The sequence below is a fragment of the Heptranchias perlo genome, chromosome 8, assembly GCF_035084215.1.
Source record: "Heptranchias perlo isolate sHepPer1 chromosome 8, sHepPer1.hap1, whole genome shotgun sequence".
In the NCBI taxonomy this organism is placed as follows: domain Eukaryota; kingdom Metazoa; phylum Chordata; class Chondrichthyes; order Hexanchiformes; family Hexanchidae; genus Heptranchias; species Heptranchias perlo.
Genome location: NC_090332.1, coordinates 90,919,086 through 90,931,765, shown reverse-complemented (window position 1 = coordinate 90,931,765; position 12,680 = coordinate 90,919,086). Strand labels below are relative to the sequence as shown.

The 12,680-nt window shown below is 38.5% G+C and overlaps 1 protein-coding gene across 3 annotated transcripts in view; it reads left to right on the top strand.

The window, feature by feature from the left end:
• The window catches only part of ehbp1 (EH domain binding protein 1), a 377,463-nt gene that overhangs the window by 181,761 nt on the left and 183,022 nt on the right, over nucleotides 1–12,680 (top strand). The gene's annotated exons all lie outside the window — the stretch shown is intronic.

The following is a 12,680-nucleotide window of genomic DNA, read 5'->3' as shown; positions in this document are numbered from 1 at the left end:
CACAGAGCATAATCTCCTGGTGAGAATCTGACTCAAAATTATAGAACTACTCAACTTAGGCCACTTGCCCACCTCTGGGCAGCTAGTTATGAAGACACCTGAGTAAAAACTTGGCATTGGTTCCTTTTTTTATTTTCGGAATTGTGCATAGCACAAGAGGACCCTGAAGAGTAGACGAGCTAGCAATCGCAATACTCTGCAGTATTCATGTTTTAATTGCTCAAAGTATACAATATTCTTTACTGGATTCATGAATTGTTTCTGAATTACATTAAATTTTGGGACACCAAATTTCAAGGTAGAAATGAGTCGGAGAAGTGTAGTTCTAATTTCAATCGCTACAGATGGAAAAATATTCCGTCTCTGGTTTTGGTAATTGTTTTGTTAATTGTTTTGTTTTAGTGTTAGTTAGCAATTAGCATAGAAGAGCTTCGCAATTTAGAAACATATTTTCTAACTGTGAGGTGAGTGGAAAAAATCTTTTTTAAAATAGACATTACTTTGGGGCAAAAGTAATTTTTAAGGAACATTATGATTTACGTAAAGTCCTGCAAATGGAAAAATTCAGTTTCATGTAGACTTAAGCAACTTAATAATGCAGGCGTTTCAGAATCTGCTATTTTGTACACACGTGCTGATATTTAAAGGATAGTGCTCCAACTTTTTTTTTTAAAGTTTTAAATGTAAGTAAACTTACCCTCATCCACAAATAAAGGATATCATTGATCCATCAAATTAGTAAAACAAATTCTTTCCTAATGCTGATGAACATACATCATGATGACATGAGTTGTGTCATAGTGACAATTTCATATTACAAAAATATCGGTATGATGCTTGTGCACGATACCATTGTGACCCTTGGATTTCCTGGGATTTTCAAGCAGTGATATCATTAAAATATTACGGTTTCTTCGAGCTCGTCCAGCACATCCAGTATTATTTCTTCCCAACTCATCTGCAATGGAGAAACAGGATCACCCTCCAGGTGGAAAAGGCACGTTGGTGCAACTTACTTGCCTTGCCCATGCTTTTAAAGAGAAAAAGGTACCATTTTGGGGAGGGAAACAACCCAAAAAAAAGCACCATTTTTGATCAGATGAGCCACACACTAGCAATGCAGTGATGTTTTTTGGCATTTATCATGAAGAAGTGCTTGCCCCAAGTTTTTGCAAATAGTGTCCTTAAGGCTTTCACAACTTTAGGGATGACAAAGTCCCTTTACCTGCTGGAAGAATCGTAGGAGTGCTGCTCTACTTAGAAGTTTTAAAAAAAATAATTTTGCAATTATAAATGGAGGTAGTGAAAATTTGGGCGTGATTAAAAGGCACCACTTTAATTATGGGTTTCAGATGATGACCTGAACTACAATAGTGAAGCTCATGTGGCTTATAAATAATCTGAACCCAAAATTTGTTAAAGCTTTGAAATCACCACAGGGCATTTATTACTTTTTAATGAGGGAGACCATCTGAATTTCATTTTTGTTCAGTTTTGATTTGTTTTTAATGTTAGCAATAGCGACATACTGATTCTGATAGCCAGTTAATCTATAATTTTGGTATGTGGTAATGTTCTTACTGATGAATTAATGGTTGCGATGCCTTTAGTGAAAATTTATCAAACAATTTACAGTTTATTGCCAAGAAATATTATGGGTGGTATATAGTTTAATTGTCTCATATGCAGAATCTCAATAACAACAATGCTACTATGTTAAATGTAAGGAACTATAAAATGTATAATCTAGTTTTTGGCTAATTAACATTGTGCAGTACAGTCAAATCTAATACATTTGTTGCACGATGAAGTAGTAGGGCACAGATTTGTGTCCCTTTCTCAGTCTGTATATGGTCTGTGGCACGAGGAGAGGCAAAGGGAAGGGGATATTCTATTCATCTTTCTGCCTTCCAGATAGAAGTGAAAAATATAAGTCAGAATATTTATGAATTTAAAAAATGGTGTTCAAAATCTGATTATGAGAAAGTGGTGATCGGCCCTGGAAAAACATCTTGTTCAAGTGTGAATCTGGGAAGTGAGTATTGATATGTTTTTCAACCATGAGTCCATAGTGTGCGTACAGCTACTGGGGTCACTGGACAACAGTCAACCCAACAGGATCCCAACCTGTCTTTTCTCTCTCCTGCCCTTGCCTGAGAGCACTGAAATCAATACCACTGGATGTGATGCATTACCCACAAAATTGTATTTTTTTGCCTTCAACCAAACTATAATGGCGGTTTTTAAAGAGATGATTTTGATTGCATTTAATGGTATTTTCTTAATCTTGCATTTGTTGAAACATAGTTTTGTTTAATTTAGTTGTTAGCTACTTTGTGTAGGTAGAGACTTCAAGTTAAAAACCTGTTACCGAAGACATGGCTGCTTAAAACATGGTGATTTTGAGGCTAAATAGTGGACTATGAAAGCCAAGTTGAGTTCCTAGTTTCAACCTGCATTTGCATTTAGGCTTTCTCTAGAGTGTGAATGTGTCAAGCATCAGCTGAGGCAAAACTGGTAATGTGCCTATTTCTGCGCTGCTTGAGTGCACATGGAGCTTCTGATTAAGGAAGATGATAATGTCAAAGTGCGGTTGAAGCAGTAGCATCTAGTTGGAATTAATTGTTTAAAATAGTCAGCATTTTGATATATATGACTATCTACATTTGTTAATTATCAGAAGAATGTAAAGTTCAGAGTGAGGAAAAGGCCCATCAGACCCATTCCATCCAGGGTCCATATGTCTTTGTTCTTTCACCACCACGGTTTGATCCCTACTTTAATGAACACTAAGTTCCTTCTAATGCTTCTCATGGAAACACAAAGTCAAACAGTATTATAACCCTCAACCTCTCTCAACAAATATCTATCCAGCTCCCTTTTAAAAGTACCAATTGACCCTGAATTAATTACCTTTTCTTAGAGTCTGTTTCACATATCCATTGTCCTATTTTAGATCCCTAACCATTTTTAATTTATCTGGATACAGGCAAAGCACCCCAATGGTTCAATAAGTAAATGTATGACCCCGTGTGATACTGAGTCATACAGACCAGGAAGATCCCTGGTCAATGCTGGCATGACAGTGCGAATGCTACAGTTGGGCTCAGTGACACTGCCCAGTAATTCATAACATCACTGATTTTGCAAACCTTCTATTTTAGTGAAAGGATTAGAAAACATTCAGATTGATTGGAACTGATGTCACACAATTTGAGGGTATTGGCGCATGTTGTGTAGGCAGTCTGTAAGAAAACCTCTCAATTGGGAGCATTACATTCCTATTGATTTGTGCACACCAGCACTCTAAAACTGTATGAACTTCCTGTTCCAATCCTCCTAAATGCATAAAGTTGTTCTGAGATATCACTGGTAGACTAGCTAGATCATAATTTTTCAGCTGTGTTCAACAGTACTATTTTCAGAGTTTACTCTATTTGTTGAATTCAGGATGACCTTTGCATGAATAAAGGCAAATAGGATTATGACAGGCATTTTCAACAATGGAAAGAGCAACAGATGTAACTGACTTTGAACATGGAAAATGTTTTGATGCATAACTGCCTGAGGCAGTGCTGTCAAGGTGTCTAAAGTGACAAGGAAGATCGAAACAACCATTTAAAAATACTAAATGTATTAAAGAAAAGTAAAGGAGGGGGTATGCACTTCTGATGTATATGGAAGAACAGGCATGCATCCTTAACTGTCCACAAAAGCTTCAATTGGTCTCAGGGAATCTAGTTTGTGATTATGTAGTGTGAACTACTTATCATGAGGTGGTTCAGGAATATTCTTAAGTAACTGATGAATTAATAAGTAACTATTGGATCTCCCATGACGTTGCTCATGGTAAGTCTCCCTTTTTCCCGTATCTATTAGCTTCTTGTTGATCACTCTGTGTGCTCTTCTAATTCTGGCTGTCCTCTTCTGTTTCTCGCTTTTTCTACTTCCCTCTGCTTTTCTCTTTTGCTTCCCTGCAACGGAACAGAACTGGCAGGGATGCAGTACATCACAAACAGAATGGGACTGGGTGGGAATGAATGGAGCCAGAGGGGAGGTAGTAAAATTCAAATTTGAACGGGACACAGGGAAGCTGAAAGTCTTTTTGGAAGTACAAATTTACAGACCTTTTTTTTAGCTACAGTTGATCTTTTTTTGAACCCAGAGGCTGGGGAACAGGAGATCTTGAAGTGTGGGTAGTAGAGACTCTGGCAGTGAAATTGAAATTGGAGTAGCACTGGAAATCGCCACAAAATGGGTATCGCGATTGGAACCCGCACCCAAAGACATCGGCCTGAGGCTTAATGAAAATTTGGCCTCGGGCCCCATCTCCATAAAACCATGAGCTATGGGCACCAATCGGGTATACTGATGTAGCTCGCTGGTGGGGACTTGAGAAATTTGGCCGGCTCCGCGTCGAGCCAGCCTGCAGGTTGGTCCTGGAAGGGGAAGGAGAACTAGAGAGGGGCACACCCAGGCAGGCAGGCAGGCAGCCCACACTATGTTTGTGGAGCTAGGAGGAGCACTCCTGGCTCCACAGAAACAAAAGTATTAAAGAGGTACTTATGTTTTGTGAGTGGCTTCCAGCAGTCCCTGTAAGGACCACTGGTTAGGCCACTGTATAAAAAACTGAGCGGAGCATGCACAGCGCATGCTCTGCCCTGTTGATGATGAATTTTGAACAGAGTCCTAAAACAGGAGTTAGGACCCTGATTTGCACATCCTCGTGGCCTCATGTTGGGCAGCCAGCACATTTCTAATTACTCACCCAAAGAACGGGTGTGACGAAAATCTGTTTCTTTCCCCTCTGTTGCTATGGAAGGGGATAGGGAGATTCTACAATGTTACCTGATGTTACGACAGGGAACCATGATGGCTTAGTGGAAATATTAACACTGGACCTCCCATTGGAACACCACCTAGTTAAGTGTTGACATTTAAAAATGGGAATCCCCACAGGAAGTATTCACATAATAGGTTTCAATTGAGCACATGCTGTGAGTAATAATAATAATACATTATAAATAGATGTAATGTTGGGAAAGGGCTCTTGGAGGTCCATAGCAAACCTCACGTCCACTATGATCCGGAGTGCATCCTTTCCAGTCCAATATCCAGATAATTGATAGCATGTGCCAAGGATTGTAATAGAGAACCCTTATTCTGTACGCCGGCTACTGGAATGTATCAAAGGTCATGTGAATTCTCTTGTCTCGCCAAACAGCAGATTGGATAAATACTCCTACTTAATCAGGCATTGAACCAATAAATGGATTTATTTAAGTAAGATAGATGAAGGAACCGTGCACAGTTTAACACAGTGAGATATATATTTCCCAACACTCTACAATCTATAAATCAATGATGATGCAACTCCCCTTCTTTATTAGCATAGGCCTTTAAGCAAAAGTCCATTTACGGTTAACTCACATTAGAGCAACTCCACAGACCAGGCCAGCTGCAAGTTTCAAACTGACAATATAAATCTGTAAGAGGAAATCTCTAACCTCCAACTGTCAACTGCAGAGGGCTGCAGGCAATCAAGGGCCTCGCCCTCTTCTCAAACCTCTTGGTCCAAGTCACTAGCCCACGCAGAGGCCTATACAAGAGGCTTGTGAACACCGTCCGCAAATCCTCAAACAACATACCTCATGATTTAATTAAAACAAATGAATATTGAATGAAGGCAGTCTCTGGTCCTGGCCTAAAATGCTTGTCATTAGTGAACGGACCGCCTGTTGACAGCTGGATTCTACTATTGTCCACAGATTTGTTAATTTGCATATATGAAGAATGTGCAGCCAATTTATTTAGAACTGAACCAATGTGTTTTTCTTTGAAAACTACCTTGTCTGATGCTGTTTTAACTTCTTACATGCTGGTTATTGTAATATAAAAAACAAGTTGAAAGAATCAGCACAGGCAAAACGTCATTTTGCCACAGAGACAAATCCCAGTAATCAGTGTGGATTTTATGATCACCAAGAGGGAAGCTAAGATAAGTTACTAATTCATGTTTTTTTATAAAGAAGAAACTTGCATTTTTATAACATTTTTCACATTCTTAGGACACCCAAAGCATTTCCAAAGCGAACGAATTACTTTAGAATTGTAATCACTGTTATGTATTCAAACATGGCAACCAATTTGCATCACAAACAGCAATGAGTTAAATGACCAGGTAATTGGTTTTGGTAGTGCTCTTTGGGGAGAAATGTTAACCAGGACACCAGGAGAACTCCTTTGCCCGTCTTCAAATAGTGTCGCGGGGTCTTTAACATCAACCTGAACAGACAGACAGAGCCTCAGTTTAACTTCTCATCTGAAAGATGTTGTGCTCGGTACCACCTGGATGTGTGAGCCTAGAGTGTGTGCGCAAGGACTGTAGTGGGACTTAAATGTACAATCTTCTGACTCACAGGTGAGAAAGTTACCACTGAGCCATTTATTAACCATTAATGTTTTTTTCTTAGCACAGATTTCCCCATCTCATGTCGGAATGCTGTCAAATCTAGGGATATGCTTGAAAAGATAGACTTCTGGTATCTAGTTTACATGGGCATAAAACTATAGACTTTCTGAGAATATACCATTTATTATTTAAAAGCAACTTTTGTTAGAATATCATAGACTTTTTCAACAATTCAAATTTCTTTGATTTTCCTTAAAAAAAAAATGCAATACAAATAAAACCAGTTTTTTGAAGTAAGTAGAGCTTCGCCACCTGATGTTCAATGTAGTTACTCATCCAAGTTGCTCTCTTCTAAAATACATTAATATAATCACTTAGTGGCCCCAGTAGTGGACTGATCAGGATGCTTACATCACTGTGATTTCAAATTTGAACTCTACAGGTGGCCAAAACTCAAATGTGCAAATGCACAAACTGAACTTGATCAGTTTTCAGTTGGACCTCTGTACACTCGGAAGTGTTTCTGTTCCTTCACTCTGTTCTCCTGTTTGTTAAGCAGGAGTCAGCTGAAGAGAGAACATGTGGAGGTGTCCATCTCCGAAAAGGAGAAATGATAAAGCACAGTCAATGAGGAAATAGTTAAATCTGCAATACACCACAATTGCTGCAGTTTTTTAGTGTATAGATAGAAGGAACCCCATTTTTTCATTCTTTTTAGCACCAATGATTCTGAAGACATGTTATCCCTATTTTGAAATGGAGTAAAATTTGAGGCACATACTAACACCACTGATATCTGATATTGCCCCTTGATTCCTGCCTATCCAACAATCAGAATCCAGGGGTGAAGAGCAAAGGTCAGTATTGAGTACACAGAAAGTGTAGTACTGATTCTGATAAAAATTAACGAACAAGCTTCTTTAGCTCCTACAGATTTAGTAGTATAATCTGCCAATTTGAGGACACAATCCCTTTCAATAGACAAAGTATTATCATAACTATAATTGATGAACAGTAGAGTGAGGTTCTGTCTTGTCATTTATGTTCTATTGCAGTTATGCCAGTGAACAATGTTCAGCCTCTGTCAGATAACTGCACTCTATTGTGCAATCAGAAGCTCTACCTGTGTGCATTTCTCAGTAGGTTGGTTTGGGGAAGTATGGGGATGGGTTTCCATGTGTGACAAACATCTGGCTGACCAGAAAAAACATAGTCTGGATCAGTAAGAAATGTTCCAAATGTAAATTTAATGTATTTTCATTGTTTACAGGGTACCTTTTATTTTATTTGGAAATAATTAGGAAATTGATCCTCTAACCCAGCTAGTTCTAGCTTCCTGCATCCTATCTCCTGATCAGATGGAAAGGCAATTACAAAAGCTGATGTTGCAGGAATATAGGACCGTAGAGCTGCAATCTGCTCAGCCTTCAGTGGTTCTGGAGGGACAGCAGGGTTGGTGTTCCATTTGAAATTAAAGCAAACTTATTTTTGATGTATAGTTTGTGGATTGTTGGTTAAATAGAAATATTATCTTCTACTTCAATTATATCAGTGTCACTTATTTAAGCATTTTATTCTAACTATACTGATTCCCTGATTTTTATGAAGTGCATTTTATATTTGTTGATGCTTTACCATGTTGAAGGTGATTATAACATAAATATTCCTGCAAAACAGAGAAGACCTTGCAAAAATAAATTTAAAACAAAAAAGAAAAGAATATGAAACATTGAAGTTATTTGTGTATGTGCTGCATAGAAGAGAATACTGCATTAGTTTAAATAATGTTCATTTAAATTGTGAAATTCATACATAAGCATTGACAGGTCATCACTGAGTAATAAATAGTGAAATAGCTGAATAAGGCTATACCCTTTTCGTGGCCAAGCTAGCTTCTTCTAAGAAAACATTTTAGATAGGGCTTGTGTTAATGCAAACATATGAGTGAATCACTCCAAAATACAAAAATAAAACTTAGAAACTGATTGCATGTGAAAATGCTAGTGACAGCAAATGTGTTTTTCATGTAAGTAATTAAGATTATATCCAGTAGTCATTACCTTGAGGAAAACTTTACTTAAGATTTCATAAGTCCACTCTGAGTCTTTTGAGAATATTTATGCTTTAATGTGAAGGCAAAATATTGCCAATTGTTGTGCAGCTATACGTTTGGTACTAAATTCTTGCATTTTTAAGTGGTTAAAATTTACTTTGTACTGTCGTCATTGCCTGTAGTGGTTTTGAATGACACAGCAGAAAGAATTGGTAACATTAGCTTAATCTGAGCTTATCCTGTCCCTAAAACACAGGTGTGCGGGCTTAAGCCCAATTGAGGGTTTTCTTCTGTAATACTGAAAAACAGATAAATATTGTTCTTGTGGTTAAGGTTCATAGATAATATGGTGGTTCTTACATTTTTATATATGGTAAAAAAGATTTGTATGTGCTCATTTTTTAGAATTTATTTCGCCTCTTGAAACATTTTCTAAATTTACTGTCATGTCATCACAGTGGATTGCAAGTGAGAAAAATCCTAGTATAATTTAGATTATATTAAAATAGCCACAGTTCCATTCATTAACAAAGCCTTGGTCTTAGTAATAGCAAGAAATAGGTTCTATTTCTGTTTGATACGATCTGTTCGACTAGATTGTCGAAATAAAAACGGCAAGCACTGCTTCTTTTTAAAAAGCTTGGAATTATATTGGGGCATTGCTGTTGTAGTTTGACATCATTTGAACCCCATAGTCCAAGAGTTGCCTTGCTAATAATTATTCCCATTCTTTTTCACTGTTTTCAATTTTAACGATAGTCACCTTTAATTGAAATTGGTCTTGAAAAGTCATTTTTTAAAATGGAAGTGAGCTAATCTATGTCATGATATCAAATTCAAGTCATATGATCCGCTCCTTATGCCCTACCTAAACTAATATAACATCACCATTGTTCTTAAACTTTCTCCCTATCCCACCCTAGAATCTAGAGTTTTAACCTTAAACTAGTATTGTCATACCTTTTAATACATGAAATTTCACCTAGTTTCCTTCTGTTAGACTACACCTGTTGGATTTAAAATTGATCTCAATTTGCATCTGGCTCTTAAACTATTAGATATTTATGGTACTAGAGTTTGACAGCTAAATAATGGGATGTAATAATGCATCTAGTGGCTGAGCTCTCCCAGTGGCTCAGTTGATAAAGGCACTAACCAGTGTTATACTGAGCTTAATAGATCAGAAACTCTGTGCCAAGTTAGCTGACCTCAGGCAGGGAAGTGGTAGAAGTGCTACATTGGCTTCTGTATCGCTGGGCTGATTAGCCAAGGTTCCTGCACCTCATTGCTGTTGTGTGACTCTTAATGGAAATTGCACATGTATGAATGTTGGGTCTGGACAGAACCGGGCTCAATTGTGATGCCCTCTGTGGTAGAATAACTTCAGTTACGTGGGTAAACTGGAGAAGCTGGGGTTGTTCTCCTTAGAGCAGAGAAGGTTGCGAGGAGATTTGTTAGAGGTATTCAAAATCATGAAGGGTCTGGACAGAGTAGATAGAGAGAAACTGTTCCCATTGGCAGAAGGGTCAAGAACCAGAGGACATAGATTTAAGGTGATTGGCAAAAACACCAAAGGCGACATGAGGAGAAACTTTTTTACGCAGCGAGGGGCTAAGATTTGGAATGCACTGCCCGAGGGGGTGGTGGAGGCAGATTCAATCATGGCCTTCAAAAGGGAACTGGATAAGTACTTGAAGGGAAAAAATTTGCAGGGCTACAGGGAAAGGGCGGGGGAGTGGGACTAGCTGGATTGCTCTTGCAGAGAGCCGGCTTGAACTCGACGGGCCGAATGGCCTCCTTCCATGCTGTAACCAATCTATGATTCTATAATAGCTTACTGACATCAGTACTGTCCACATATGACAGTCATCCTCTGGTCCCTGCCACTGCCCATGTATGAGCGTTGGCTTCATAAGCAAGCCCATTATAAGCAATTATTTATATGTGCACTTCCAGCAGGAATCACCAGATAGCAATCCGTACCCTGGGTGATTTTCACTTCTCTAACTTAGGGCTTCTGAAGCCAATTGTACCACCTCTACCACCATCTTGGCTGAGATCACATGCTAAATTTAACACAACACATGCCAAATCGAATCAGGTACCCTTCTGATCTGTGGGCTCAGCCACTCACCTAAAAAAAAAACTCACTCAGCCATTGGCGAAACCTCGAGGCTAGATTTTACTTTTTGTAGTGACTAGGAGTGATGCAATATTCAGCTTGCTTGTGTTGTTGTCCTGCTGCAATGGTAAAGATCAAGTCACCACAAGCTTCCAACTGTTCTTTCCACTGCTGCTGGAAGAGAGCTACCACTGCTACTTGGAGAAGCCCACAGTGAGCAGGTGTAGCCAACTAAGCCATGTCTCAACCCCCAACATCACAGTGGATTGTTGTACTACATAATATGGCACTGAGCCTAAAGACTGGAATGGTTCTAGGCTTGATTTTTGGTCCGTGGTTGGTTAGTCAAAGTAATTTGCAGTGACACGTTTCTAGAAATACAGTCCTGCTGGATAGACATTGGAAAATTTGAGCAAAATATCTTTAAAAGTGTCCTTCACAGTCCTTATTATTTTGCTGAATATTACAGTACATGAGTACAAAATACTGAACACTGGGAAAGAAGTATATTTTCACAGCATTTGATAAAGAAACGAGTGCATTTGAACACTGGTGTGTTTCTATTCCAGGACCACTCAAGAAGCAGTTTTGCAATAGTGTCTGAGCACCTGTCTGCTGGGGGAACTGCTCTATGTATTTTGGAGCTGTTTTTAGAGTAACTGGTATAACAGAGACACAGCACATTCAGTTTTAAAGTTGTAGTTTACAATTTTGTATCTTGTTTTGTATCTGCCTTGGTTGGGGGATGGTTTTTGTAGACTAGCAAGTGAGAAATAACTTTGTGATCTGTACAGGCAACCAGAAAACACAGCCACCTCTAATTCATTGTGTGTACAATGCCATTGAGTGAGTGCCACCTCCAAAAGCAGCTGCAAAATCTTTTGGTGATGTGCAGACCTACCAGAGGTACCAGCGACACTTCAGTGGCTTTGCTGTTGCCGATGTCTGGACTGTCATCTGTTACAGTTTCGGATGAGAGGTTAAACCCCTCTCAGGTGAATGTAAAAGAGCCCACGGCACTATTCGAAGAAGAACAGGGGAGTTCTCCCTGGGTCAATATTTATCCCTCAACCAACATCACTAAAAAAAAAACAGATTATCTGGTGATTATCACATTGCTGTTTGAGGGACCTTGCTGTTCGCAAAATGGCTGCCACGTTTCCCACATTACAACAGTAACTACACTTCAAAAGTATTTAATTGGCTGTGAAGTGCTTTGGGATGTCCTGAGGTTGTGAAAGGTGCTATATAAATGCAAGTCTTGCATTCTTTCTATTAATCTGCATGTACACGAATGTTAGTTTTATTATTTTCTCAATTTTATACAAGCCGTTATAAGATTTGGCATAAGTAGAGTTACCTGAATTATAGCTTGCAGTAGGTAGCATGTCTAACAGCCTGTAGTTACAGTTAGCCACCCAGTTACAGCAGATTCAGACATGGTCTCATAATTATAGATTTTTTTGAAATATTTTTGAGAATCCCTTCTTATAATGGAGCCATTTGTTAAGATTGAACAGACTGCAAAAATTTAAAAGCCAGCACATAACTTAAAATTTAAATTCTGTTGAATGCAGGTTAGAGAAGATTTTTCAGTGAATAAAAGTGAATTAGTTCATTTTTTGAAATGTGGAATTACTATTAATAAAGGTTTGTATCAAAATATTCTATGTTTAGAATTTTACTATTCTTGCAATCTACATGTTACTGGTGGAATGATTGATTTTTAGCCTTTTACCTCGAAATCTTGTTTGTGATATCCAGATCAAGACGCATCGTTTTATGCTGCATTTATCTTGCAGCCCCAATTTGTTGGTAGAGCTGTAAAGTAACTGAGGCAGCACTGTTGCCAGCAGGGATGAACAGCCTGTCCTGAAGGGATGGTTTTTGCCAGCACAGTTAATGGCTTAATGGTAATATATACAATGTCACCGGAGGCAGATACCATCAACTTTTCTGGTTGCTACAGCACTGAGTGGCTTAGCCTGCCCATACAACCTAGCTATATGTGGTCTTGCTCACAAGCTTGTAAGTACCTTCATTCGCCATTGGACAGCGAAAAATTGTGTTACAGATTGTAACTTTAATATAAC